At 45.5% G+C, this 12,533-nt stretch overlaps 1 protein-coding gene across 1 annotated transcript in view; it reads right to left on the bottom strand.

Annotated features, from left to right (window-relative positions):
• Positions 1-12,533, bottom strand: part of LEMD3 (LEM domain containing 3) — a 109,079-nt gene that overhangs the window by 55,118 nt on the left and 41,428 nt on the right. The gene's annotated exons all lie outside the window — the stretch shown is intronic.

The raw sequence follows: 12,533 nt of genomic DNA, 5'->3' as shown, positions 1-12,533 counted from the left end.
AGGTCTCTTCATCAGGCATAGACTAATAGAAATTCTGAAGAATCCTCAGATTCCTATGATGCTGCACAGTAGGAAAGAGGCAGAGGGAGATGGGGGAGAACCACAGATAAGTATTGCGCATGCCCAAGAATCCCAGCCCCACAATGTGAATTAATCAGAAGAGACTGCGGAGCGGGATCTCGAGCCGCGCGACCACGCAGGCGCAATAAAAGACATCAAGTGAGGTCAGTGGATGGGCAGCGCTAACTGCGCATGCCCAAGGCCAAAGATGACCGCGCAGGCGCCGGGACAATTCAAAAACGCTGAGGAGGCGGCGCCCGGAGGCCATGAGTGACGGCTGTGGTGCATCTGTATTAGGGGGGAAAGACCTGCCCCCAGGACGATTTCAAGGTATGAGGGACAAATTTCATAAACGATTACTTCAGCAGTGCCAGAAACACAGGAGCAAGAACTAAAAGCCACCTTGTCAGAATGCAGCATTAGGCTACGTTCACATTAGCGTTGTGCGGGGCAGCGTCAGGTGCAGCCGCGGCGACGCATGAGTCATGTGCCCCTATATTTAACATGGGGGGGGGGGTGCATGGACATGCGTTGTCTTGCGTTTTGTGACGCATGCCTCATTTTGGCGCAACTGTCAGGGCACAGAGGACGCTGCATGATGCAGTTTTTTCTGCGCCAAAAATCATGCAAAAATGAACGCATGCGTCACAAAAAGCTGCGTTGTGCATGCGTTTTTGCATGCATCGTGCGGAGTCGCCGACGCTGCCCCACACAACCCTAATGTGAACGTAGCCTTAGTGCTGCACAAGGTGGCTTTTAGTTACAAACGCCCGGGATGGGGGGGTGACAGGTTCCCTTTAAGGCAAGAATAGATGAGACTTTAGGGGAATATGATGAAAATTTGAAGTTTATCTCCAGATGTTACTTTACTCCCACTTTTTTGTTTGAGGGATAGATTCCATACTCCAAATGAAGGAGGATACCCTTTGTGTTAGGCTATCTGGCAAAGGATGGAGAAAAAAAATTATACTGACAACTAACAGAGCAAGTCAAGACTTGGGAACTTTCCTTGCCTTGGGTGTACATGCTGTGACAATATGCTGAAGGGAAATGCGTTTTCACATCCCTGAACTGGTAAAAGGTATTGGATAAAGGACAGATACACCTGGATTATATGGCATGGGCTCATGTGCACTTGAACTTACAGTTATTCTGGGACATTTACACATGATTGGTGCAGGGCTGCCAAGACAACAAGAATGCTTTAAAGTGATAGGTGGATCAAAAAAAACAACCTTTTGTCCACCTCCTGGAGTTTTTTAATGTATACACACACACACACACGTTAATTATGGGATACTTGTATGCTCTATGATGTTCTTTATATAATACTAGATGGCAGCCCGATTCTAAAGAATCGGGAGTCTAGAATCCATATATACTTTATTTATTCAAATGTAAGAATAATATAAATAATAGTAAGAAAGAACAAAAATAATAGGCAGTATATGGAGAAAACACCAAACAAAAGTTCAAAATTGGTGTGAAAATGTCACTGAACCACTTCACAACTAAATATATATAGTTTTGGTAAGTGGTATTATCATTTTTTTGACGAAATTCGGCAGGAGCTTGAAGAGCAACGTCACTGGGCCCGCCTCCACGCAGTAGAAACTTGCTGTGAGGTAAAAATTCAAAAATCACACCAAAATGGTGGGCGGAGTGTGTCACAGTACGGCACGTTTCTGATTGGTCGCTCGCAGCAGGCGGCAACCAATCAGACACTGGACACTGTTGACGTCACTTATCTCCGGACATTAGCTCCGGACATTAGCTCCGGACAAAGCCACGGAAGTTGGCACAAATTGCAGGAAGTAGTATTCTAGGCAATTATATATTAGATAAATGTGGTGTGTAACCAACATGTATTTTTGCAATGGTAGCTTGATGAGAATAAAAAGCTTATCTTAATATATTACTAAAAATGAATAAAAGTGAAAATGCCTTCCTTAAAATAAGGATTATTGTTCAAGATCTACACTATTTCAAGGAGAATCAGGCCAAAGTGTTTAATATAAATTCTGGTCAGGAACTAGAAACTGATCATTCCTCGACTGACACTGAGGTATCGGACAACAAAGCCAAAAGTAAGGGCCAGCAAGGGAGAGGTAGGGGTCATGACCACCAAAGAGGGAGGGAAAGGTTTGGGTGGTGCACGTTGTCAATTATCACCTAAGGAACCACCTAGCTCCCCTAGAAGACCCACAAATGACATCTGATCTACAGGTCATCAATTTGTCCTGATGGGCACTTAGCAATGTAGATTGATTTGTTCAGGGGGAGTTGATTTAAATGTGCTCGAAAGCGCAAATGAAAAAAAAAAAACAACACATTTCGCTAGACAGAATAAGAATCTTTGTAACGATTTGGCCATTCCTGTAAACACATTTGATGATACAAGACTACTTGATAGTCTGGCTGATAACGACCTTTTTCTGATCTTTGCACCAAGAGTAAAAGAAAAAAAAAATAAAATGCCATCCAACTTTAACCCCTTAACCCCCAAGGGTGGTTTGCACGTTAATGACCGGGCCAATTTTTACAATTCTGACCACTCTCCCTTTATGAGGTTATAACTCTCGAACTCTTGCATGGATCCCGGTGATACTGACACTGTTCTCGTGACATATTCAACTTCATGATAGTGGTAAAATTTCCTCGACATTACTTGCATTTATTTGAGACAACAACAAAAAAACGGAAATTTAGCGAAAATTTTGAAAATTGTGCATATTCCCAAGTTTGAATTTTCATGCCCTTAAATCAGAGATATGTCACCCAAAACACTTAGGCAACATTTCCCATATGTCTACTTTACATCAGCATAATTTTGGAACCAAAATTTATTTTGTTAGGGAGTTCTAAGGGTTAAAAAGTTGACCAGCAATTTATTTTTACAACTTTTTTTTTTTTTTTTTTTTTAAAGGGGCTACATCACATTTGATGTCACTTTGAGGGGTCTATATGATAGAAAATAACCAATTGTAACACCATTCTAAAAACTGCACATCTCAAGGTGCTCAAAACCACATTCAAGAAGTTCATCAACCCTTCAGGTGTTTCACAGGAATTTTTGGAATGTTTAAATAAAAATGAACATTTAACTTTTCACAAAAATTTACTTCAAATTCTATTTGTTTTATTTTACCAAGGGTAACAGGAGAAATTGGACCCCAAAAGTTGTTGTACAATTTGTTTTGAGTATGCGGATACCCCATATGTGGGGGGTAACCACTGTTTGGGCGCATGACAGAGCTCGGAAGGGAAGGAGTGCCATTTGACTTTTCAATGCAAAATTGACTGGAATTGAGATAAGACACCATGCCGCATTTGGAGAGCCCCTGATGTGCATAAACCGTGGAAAAACCCCAATTCTAACCATACCCCTAGTCCGAACACACTCCTAACCCTAACCACACCCCCAATCCCAACCGTAAATGTAATCGTAGCCCCAACCCTAACGGGAAAATAGAAAAAAAATTATTTTTTTTTAACCCCTTTACCCCCAAGGGTGGTTTGCACGTTAATGACCGGGCCAATTTTTACAATTCTGACCACTGTCCCTTTATGAGGTTATAACTCTGGAACGCTTCAACGAATCTTGGCGATTCTGAGATTGTTTTCTTGTAACATATTGTACTTCATGATAGTGGTAAAATTTCTTCGATATAACTTGCATTTATTTGTGAAAAAAAAACGGAAATTTGGCGAAAATTTTGAAAATTTCGCAATTTTCCAACTTTTAATTTTTATTCTGTTAAACCAGAGAGTTAAGTGACACAATATAGTTAATAAACAACATTACCCACATGTCTACTTTACATCAGCACAATTTTGGAAACAATTTTTTTTTTCTAAGAAGTTACAAGGGTTAAAATTTGACCAGCAATTTCTCATTTTTACAACAAAATTTACAAAACCATTTTTTTTTTAGGGACCACCTCACATTTGAAGTCATTTTGAGGGGTCTATATGGCAGAAAATACCCAAAAGTGACAATTCTAAAAACTGCACCCCTCAAGCTGCTCAAAACCACATTCAAGAAGTTTATTAACCCTTCAGGGTTTTCACAGCAGCAGAAGCAACATGGAAGGAAAAAATGAACATTTTACTTTTTAGTCACAAAAATGTTCTTTCAGCAATAATTTTTTTTAATTTCCCAAGGGTAAAAAGAGAAATTGGACCCCAAAAGTTGTTGTACAATTTGTCCTGAGTACGCTGATACCCCATATGTGGTAGGGAACCACTGTTTGGGTGCATGGCAGGGCTCAGAAGGAAAGGAGCGCCGTTTGACATTTTCAAGCTAAAATTGGCTGGAATTGAGATCGGACGCCATGTCGCGTTTGGACAGCCCCTGATGTGCCTAAACAGTGGAAACCCCCCACAAGTGACCCCATTTTGGAAACTAGACCCCCTAAGGAACTTATCTAGGTTTGTGGTGAGCACTTTTATCCCCCAAGTGCTTCACGAAAGTCTATGATGCCCGGCGTGAAAATAAAAAATTTTTCCCCCACAAATGATCTTTCAGCCCCCAATTTTTTATTTTCCCAAGGGTAACAGGAGAAATTGGACCCCAAAAGTTGTTGTCCAATTTGTTCTGAGTACGCCGGTACCCCATATGTGGGAAAAAACTGTTTGGGCACTTCGGGACTCAGAAGGGAAGCAGTGACGATTTGGAATGCAGACTTTGATGGACTAGTTCTGAGGGCGTCATGTTCCGTTTGCAGAGCCCCTGATGTGCCTAAACAGTAAAAAAAAAAAACAAGTGACATTTTGGAACCTAGACCCCCAAGGAACTTACTTAGATGTGCCCCCTCTTTGGAACTAATCTACTGGTTCCTGTTAAGTAAATTAGTAGTGCATGGAGGTGTGGTACAATTTGAAGCAGTCCTTCATACACAGGCCAGGTTTGTCGGGGCAGGTGTCGCATTGATAGATGGTGTCCTTGCGTACTCCTCTTTTGTAGCACACTCGGCACCTTTTTTGCGGCTTACTTTTTCTATCAGTTGGCGGGACCACCCCCGGAAAATGCTGACCTGGTATGATACGAGCACCCTCAGTTCCGGAAGTACTGGGGCCCGCTCCTTCCCTCGTGCCAAATATCAGGGCCTTAACCACTACCTCCTGGAACTGAAGGTACGACGTATCAGTGTGTCGTGCACATCGTGACAGCAGGAAAGCGTTGAGCATTGCCATTTGTACGATGTACACGGACAGCTTTTTGTACCACACCTTGGCCTTCTTCAAAGCACTGTACGGTTGGAGGAGTTGATCGGAGAGATCAACGCCCCCCATGTTTTTGTTGTACCCCAGTACACAGTCCGGTTTGCAGACCTGTGTTGAGGTACCCCGTACACTGCTGAGGGCACTGCCATCACCGTGTATGGTGGTCAAGAGAAGGACATCCCTCTTGTCCTTGTACTTGACCACCAGCAGGTGGTCGCTACATTGGGCTTTGCTCTCACCTTTTCTGAGCATCTGCCCAAGTAGCGTCTTCGGGAGGCCTCTCTGATTTTTGCGGACAGTACCGCAGGCTGCGGTACCTCGCGCAGAGAGGGATTTGTAGAGTGGGATGCTGGAATAAAAGTTATCGGTGTAGAGGTGATAACCTTTATCCAGCAGTGGGTGCACCAAATCCCACACAATTTTCCCCACTCACTCCCAGGATGGAAGGACACTCAGGCGGTTCAATCCTGCTGTCCTTCCCTTCGTACACTCTAAAGCTGTAGGTGTACCCTGAGGTACTCTCACAGCTTGTAGAGTTTGATTCCGTACCTGGCCCTTTTGCTGGGCAGGTATTGACGGAATCTGAGCCGCCCCTTAAAATGAACCAAGGACTCATCCACACAGATGTCCCTTTTGGGCACGTACACTTCAGCAAACTTTTTGCTGAAATGTTCGATGACCGGCCGAACTTTGAACAGACGGTCAAAATTGGGGTCATCTCGTGCGGGACACCGTGCATTATCGTTGTAATGCAAAAACTTATGGATGGCCTCAAAACGCGTCCGAACCATGACCATTCGGAACACTGGAGTGTTATATAAAATATCTACACTCCAATATTGCCGAATTTCTGGCTTCTTCACGATCCCCATATGGAGGACCAGGCCCCAAAACTGCATCATTTCAACTGCGTCCACAGGAGACCAGTTAGAAAGTGATGAACAGGAGTTTTGCTCCAAAAATTGCCGAGCATACAAATTAGTTTGCTCCACCATGAGGTTAACGAAAGCCTCAGAGAAAAAGACTTTGAAAAAGTCTATTTCTGTGAGGCCGGTGGTGTCAAACTTGATTCCTGATTCTGCCACAAAATCAGGAATCAGTGGCTCATAATTTTCGGGGGGCGAAGAGGGTCGCGCTGGTTCATTTTCAGGAGTGGGCGCTGCCTGATCTTCTCTCCTGGGGCGTCTGCGTGGCGGTTCCGCAAGACCCGAGGAGGAAGATGAGGAGGAGGAAGAGGATGAAGAATCTGAAGAGTAAAGGAATGTGGGATCCTCTCCCTCGCTATCAGTGTCGGAGGCAAGGAAAGCATATGCCTCCTCCAATGAATAGCGCTGCTGGGACGAACGGGACATTTTTTGTGTGATTATGGTGCTTGGGTGTAATATTTATTGGTAACTGTACGTGTGTGTGGGGGGGGGGGGGGGGGGGGAAGTGTTTGGTGCAAACTATTCTGAAAGGAAAAAGCTAAAGGGAAAAAAAATACCTGTAAAAGGAAAAGTCTAAAACAGCAGGCCCTAGCTCTGATAAGTGAACTGCGTCACTTATCAAAGTTCGGCGGCTGCTGGGTGTGTGAACGGGGATGTGTAAAAAAAAAAAAAAAAAATAAAGAAATGAAAGGCACGGGTTCAGACGCAGCGGCGGGGTGCGTGGACGGGGATGTGGGAACGAAAAGCGAGCACGAGTGTTGATCGGTGAACTGCGTCACCAATCAACGCTCGGCGGCGCTAAGGGGGGTGAAAAAGAAAAGCGAGCACGAGTGTTGATCGGTGAACTGCGTCACCAATCAACGCTCGGCAGCTGCTAAATTTGGGCACGGACGGACGCGGCGCAAAGTGGGGGTGGAGGGGGAAGGGGAGGGGGAGAGGGGTAAGGGGGGGTTGAAGTAAGATCGGGCCGGATCGGGGATGAACACTTACGGTTGTAGTCTCTTCTTTCTTCTGTCTTCTTTCTTTAGCAAGAATTGTGGTGTCACAGGCTACTGTGGCACCACAAGTCTCAGCACAGGAGGGGATCTGTCAGCCAAGTGTGAGGATTCCTGAAGAGCAGTCAGACAGGTCAGGGACAGGTGAGACAGGTCACAGAGCGGTCACACCGCTGCTGTGACCTGTCATTGGTGGGATCGAATGATCACATCGATCCCACCAATCAGAGGTGGCCCTGGTGACGCCGGTGTCGCTAGGCACCAGCCTATGATCGGAGCTCACAGCTCCGATCATAGGCAGGTCACCAGCAAGTGACCGGCAGGTCACCATCAGGGCACAGCGCGGGCACACCGCTGCTGTGCCCTGATTGGCAGAGCTGCAGGAGGTGGTGGGGGAGGTGGCAGGAAGATGAGGCAGGGCCCGGCACATGGATTTCCAAGCAGGGCACAGCGCGGTACCACCGCCGCTGTGCCCTGCGATCGATGTGATCGTCGATCGTGCCGATCCGGGGGGTCTGTTCCTGATTGGCGCGATCGACGATCACATTGATCGCGCCAATCAGCTGCAGGATCCGGAGCCGCAGGGCAGCTGAGGAAGGCTCCGGATCAGGTACTTTCAGGCAGGGCACAGCGCGGTAACACCGCCGCTATGCCCTGCGATTGGCGCGATCGATGTGATCGTCGATCACGCCACCCAGGCACCGGCCCCAGGATCGAGTACATCGGTACTCGATCCTAGCCTGGAACCTCACTGTTTCAGCCAAGCTGATTGGCTGTTCAGAATTGAACAACCAATCACAGCGATCGGGAGGCGGGGGAGGGGACGCCATACCCAAGGATGCCGAGGCCATCTTCCCTGAGGTAAGATGGCGTCGGAATTTTAATGCAATCACCGCGACTTAAGTCGCAGTGTCGCATTAAAGGGCATGACGTACTATCCCGTCCCTGGTCATGGGGGCCCACCCCACCTCGACGGGATAGTACGTCTGATGTCAGAAAGGGGTTAATTTTATTATTTTTTCCCCCCAACTAAGGCGGTGATAAATGGGGGTTTGATTTACTATTTATAGTGGGGGTTTTAGCGGATTTTTATGATTGGTAGCAGTCGCACGCTAAAAGACGCTTTTTATTGGAAAAAATGGTTTTTGCGTCACATTTGAAAACTATAATTTTTCCATATTTTGGTCCACAGAGTCATGTGAGGTCTTGGTTTTTGCGGGACGAGTTGACTTTTTATTGGTACCATTTTCAGGCACATGACTTTTTTTGATCGCTTTTTATTCCGAATTTTGTGAGGCAGAATGAACAAAAAACAGCAGTTAATGAATTTGGGGGGCGTTTATACCGTTACGCGTTTGGTAAAATTGATAAAGCAGTTTTATTCTTCGGGTCAATACAATTACAGAGATCTCATTTTTTACATTTTGGCGCTTTTATACAATAAAAACTATTTTATATAAAAAGTAATTATTTTTGCATCGTTTATTCTGAGGGCTAGAACTTATGTTTTTGCTGATGACGCTGTATGGCTGCTTGTTTTTTGCGGGACAAGATGACTTTTTCAGCGGTACCATGTTTATTTATATTGGTCTTTTTAATCGCGTGTTTTTTGCCTCGTTTATTTTTTTTACAGTGTTCACTGAAGAGGTTTACTAGCGGGACAGTTTTATAGGTCGGGTCATTATGGATGCGGCGATACTAAATGTGTACTATTGTTTTTTTATTTACATAAAGAGATTTATTGGAATATTTTTTATTTCTTTATTTAGGATTTTTTTAAATATATTTTTACACACTAATTTTTATTTTTCTTTATTTTTAACTTTTCCCCCAGGGTGGGACATCACTATGTAGTGTGATATTACTGATCTGACACTTTGCACATCACTGTCAGATCAGCGATCTGATAAGCAGTGCTAAAGGCTTGCCGGCGCCTGCTCTCAGCAGGCGCTCGCAAGCCACCGCCCTGCAGGACCCGGAAGGAACATTCCGACCATTTTGGATCCGGGGCCTGCAGCAAGAACGGGGAGATCCTCGAAACGCTGCGATCACATCGCGTTGTTCCTAGGGTCTCAGGGAAGCCCCCTCCCTGCACGATGCTTCCCCATTAGTGATGAGCGAATATACTTGTTACTCGAGATTTCCCGAGCATGCTCGGGTGTCCTCCGAGTATTTGTAAGTGTTCGGAGATTTAGTTTTCATCGCCGCAGCTGAATGATTTACAGCTACTAGCCAGCATAAGTACATGAGGGAGTTGCCTGGTTGCTAGGGAATCCCCACATGTAAATCAAGCTGGCTTACAGATATAAATCATTCAGCTGCTGCAAGGAAAACTAAATCTCCGAGCACTTACAAATACTCGGAGGACACCCAAGAGTGCTCGGGAAATCTCAAGTAATGAGTATATTCGCTCATCACTATTCCCTATGCAACCAGAACGCTGCGATCAAGTTTGATCACAGCATTCCAGGGGTTAGTGTGCCAGGAGCGGTCCGTCACCGCTCCTGGCAGTGCCGGATGTCAGCTGTCATAATCAGTTTACACCCGGCCGCGCTCCCCCTGTGAGCGCGGCTGTTCGCCTATGACGTACTATCCCGTCCATGGGAATTAAGTCCCAGGGCACATGGACGGGATAGTACATCCAATGGCAGAAAGGTGTTAATGATGTCACAACTAATGACGTATTTGTCAATAGAGTAACAGTATCTTCGTCATTTATAGGATATGCCTCCCCCTACAAGATACACAAATGCTTCTCACAAAATTAGAATATCAAAAATGGTAGTTACTCACCGACAACGGTGTTTCTCTGAGCCCATGATTGCACCACGGAGAGAGGGGACCCGCCCACCAAGGACAGGAAACCTACAGATAAAAAGGCGGTACCTCTCTCCCGCATCAGTTGTTTACAGAGCATGAAGGGAATATCAGGTTAATAGTTTCAACATTACTAAGCCTTAATAGAGATACCGCGTGCTTCTTGCTAAATATTTAACCAAACATTATAATAGTGTGCACACCCACACGTGAAGGGAGGGAATGTACGGGTGCCGTCATGGGCTCAGAGAAACACCGTTATCGGTGAGTAACTACCATTTTCTCTGTCCCCCATGACGGCACCACAGAGAGAATTGCAGAGACTGTACATTAGGGAGGGACTACCGCTTCCAGAACCCTTTTACCAAATGTAAGGTCTGAAGAAGAAGTTAAGTCCAACCGATAGTGTTTAAAGAAGGTTGAGGGTGAAGACCAAGTAGCCGCTCTACATATCTGGTCAATTGAAGCGCCGGCTCTTTCCGCCCAGGAAGCCGCCATTGCTCTAGTTGAATGAGCTTTAACCTTCCCTGGAACTGGCATCCCGCATGAGGTATACGAGAGGTTGATGGCATCTCTGATCCATCTTGCCAGTGTACCCTTGGAGGCCTTTTTGCCTTTTCGAGGGCCCTGAAAACACACAAAAAGAGACCCATCTTCCCCTACACTCCCTAGTAGCTTCCAGGTAATGAATGAGACACCTTCTAACATCCAATGTGTGTAATGTTTTTTCCCCTTCGTTTTTAGGGTTTGGACAAAAGGAGGGAAGGGAGATCTCTTTGGATCTATGGAACCGGGAAGCTACTTTTGGTAAATATGCCGGATCTGTTTTTAATACCACCCTGTCATCTAAGATTTGTGTGAAGGGTGGGCCGGCTGACAAAGCTTGTATGTCACTAACCCTTCGGGCTGAAGTAAGGGCTACCAAAAGGGAGGTTTTGAAGGATAGGATCCTTAAGGGAAGTTCCTCTAAGGGCTCAAAGGGGGGGGATTAGTTAGGGCTGTGAGGACTAAATTTAAGTCCCACTGCGGGGCCCTTCGTAAGGGTAGAGGTCTAGATCTTTCTTCCGCATTAACAAATCTGGAAACCCAATGATTCCTTGCCAGGTTGTAGTTAAACAGTGCCCCAATAGGAACCTTAATTGTGCTTGTGGCTAGACCTTTCTCTAGCCCATTTTGTAAAAACTCTAATACGGCTTTAAGCGGGATTCCTTCAGACACTTTACAGCCTGAGGAAGAGAGGAATTTCTTCCAAATTTTACCATATTGCTTGGTGGTTGTTAGTTTCCTACTTTTCAGGAGGGTTGATACTAAACCTTGAGAAAAGCCTTTCTCCATCAGTAACCCCCTTTCAAATTCCAAGCTGTCATATGTAGTCTTGCTACCTGCGGGTACGTTACTGGTCCCTGGAATAGGAGATTGGGAAGATCTGGGAGTACCCAAGGATCTGTTACAGACATTCTCCTGACCCAAGAAAACCAAATCCTTTTCGGCCAGAAGAGGGCTATTAAGATTACTCAGGCCCTGTACTCCCTTATCTTCCTCATAACTGCCGGTATCAATGCGATTGGGGGAAACGCATAAGCCAGTTTGTGATTCCAAGGAATTAGGAAAGCGTCCAACGCCACCGGGTTCCCTGCTGGGTTTATGGAACAAAAGGTGGTCACCTTTCGATTTAGATTGTTCGCAAAGAGATCTATAACAGGAGTTCCCCATTTCTCTGATCTGATTGAATATGGATTGGTTCAGCTCCCATTCCCCTTGTCTTAGGCGGAACCGACTTAGGTAGTCCGCCATGAGATTGTCCACCCCTTTTATGTGAAGGGCCGACAAGGATGCTAAATTGTTCTCGGCCATCTGTAAGATTGAATATGTCACTTTCATCAGTGGTTGAGAGTGGGTGCCTCCCTGATGGTTTAGGTAGGCCACTACCACCCTGTTGTCTGAAAGCATTAAGCTACTTACTGGTAGCGGCATTTCTCGGAGGCCCATGACAGCACGACGAGAGAGGGGATCCGCCCATTAGGAACAGGAAACCTACAGATACAAAAGGGCGGTACCTCTCCCTTGCCTCAGTTGTATTTCAGAGTCTTGAGAGGACTACCGCGGTTAGTGGTACACAAAAATATACACTATATACAGATTATATACAAAATATCAGACATCTATTGGGACTGGTATCTTATTGTGAAATATATACATTTATAGGAAGTGCAACCCCCAGTGAATAGGGAGGGAACTAAGGGTGCTGTCATGGGCCTCCGAGAAATGCCGCTACCAGTAAGTAGCTTAATGCTTTACTCGGACTCCCATGACAGCACGACGAGAGAATTACAGAGATGTAAGGTTCCTTAGGGAGGGACTATGGCCTGTAGCACCCTTAACCCGAATGTGAGATCAGAGGAAGCCCCCAAATCCAACCTATAGTGCTTAAAGAAGGTGGACGGGGATGACCATGTGGCCGCCTTACATATCTGGTCGATTGATACTCCAGACTTTTCCGCCCAGGATG

The sequence above is a fragment of the Ranitomeya imitator genome, chromosome 4, assembly GCF_032444005.1.
Source record: "Ranitomeya imitator isolate aRanImi1 chromosome 4, aRanImi1.pri, whole genome shotgun sequence".
NCBI lineage: Eukaryota > Metazoa > Chordata > Amphibia > Anura > Dendrobatidae > Ranitomeya > Ranitomeya imitator.
Note: the sequence above shows the minus strand (reverse complement) of the source record. Positions and strands in the feature narration are given on the sequence as shown.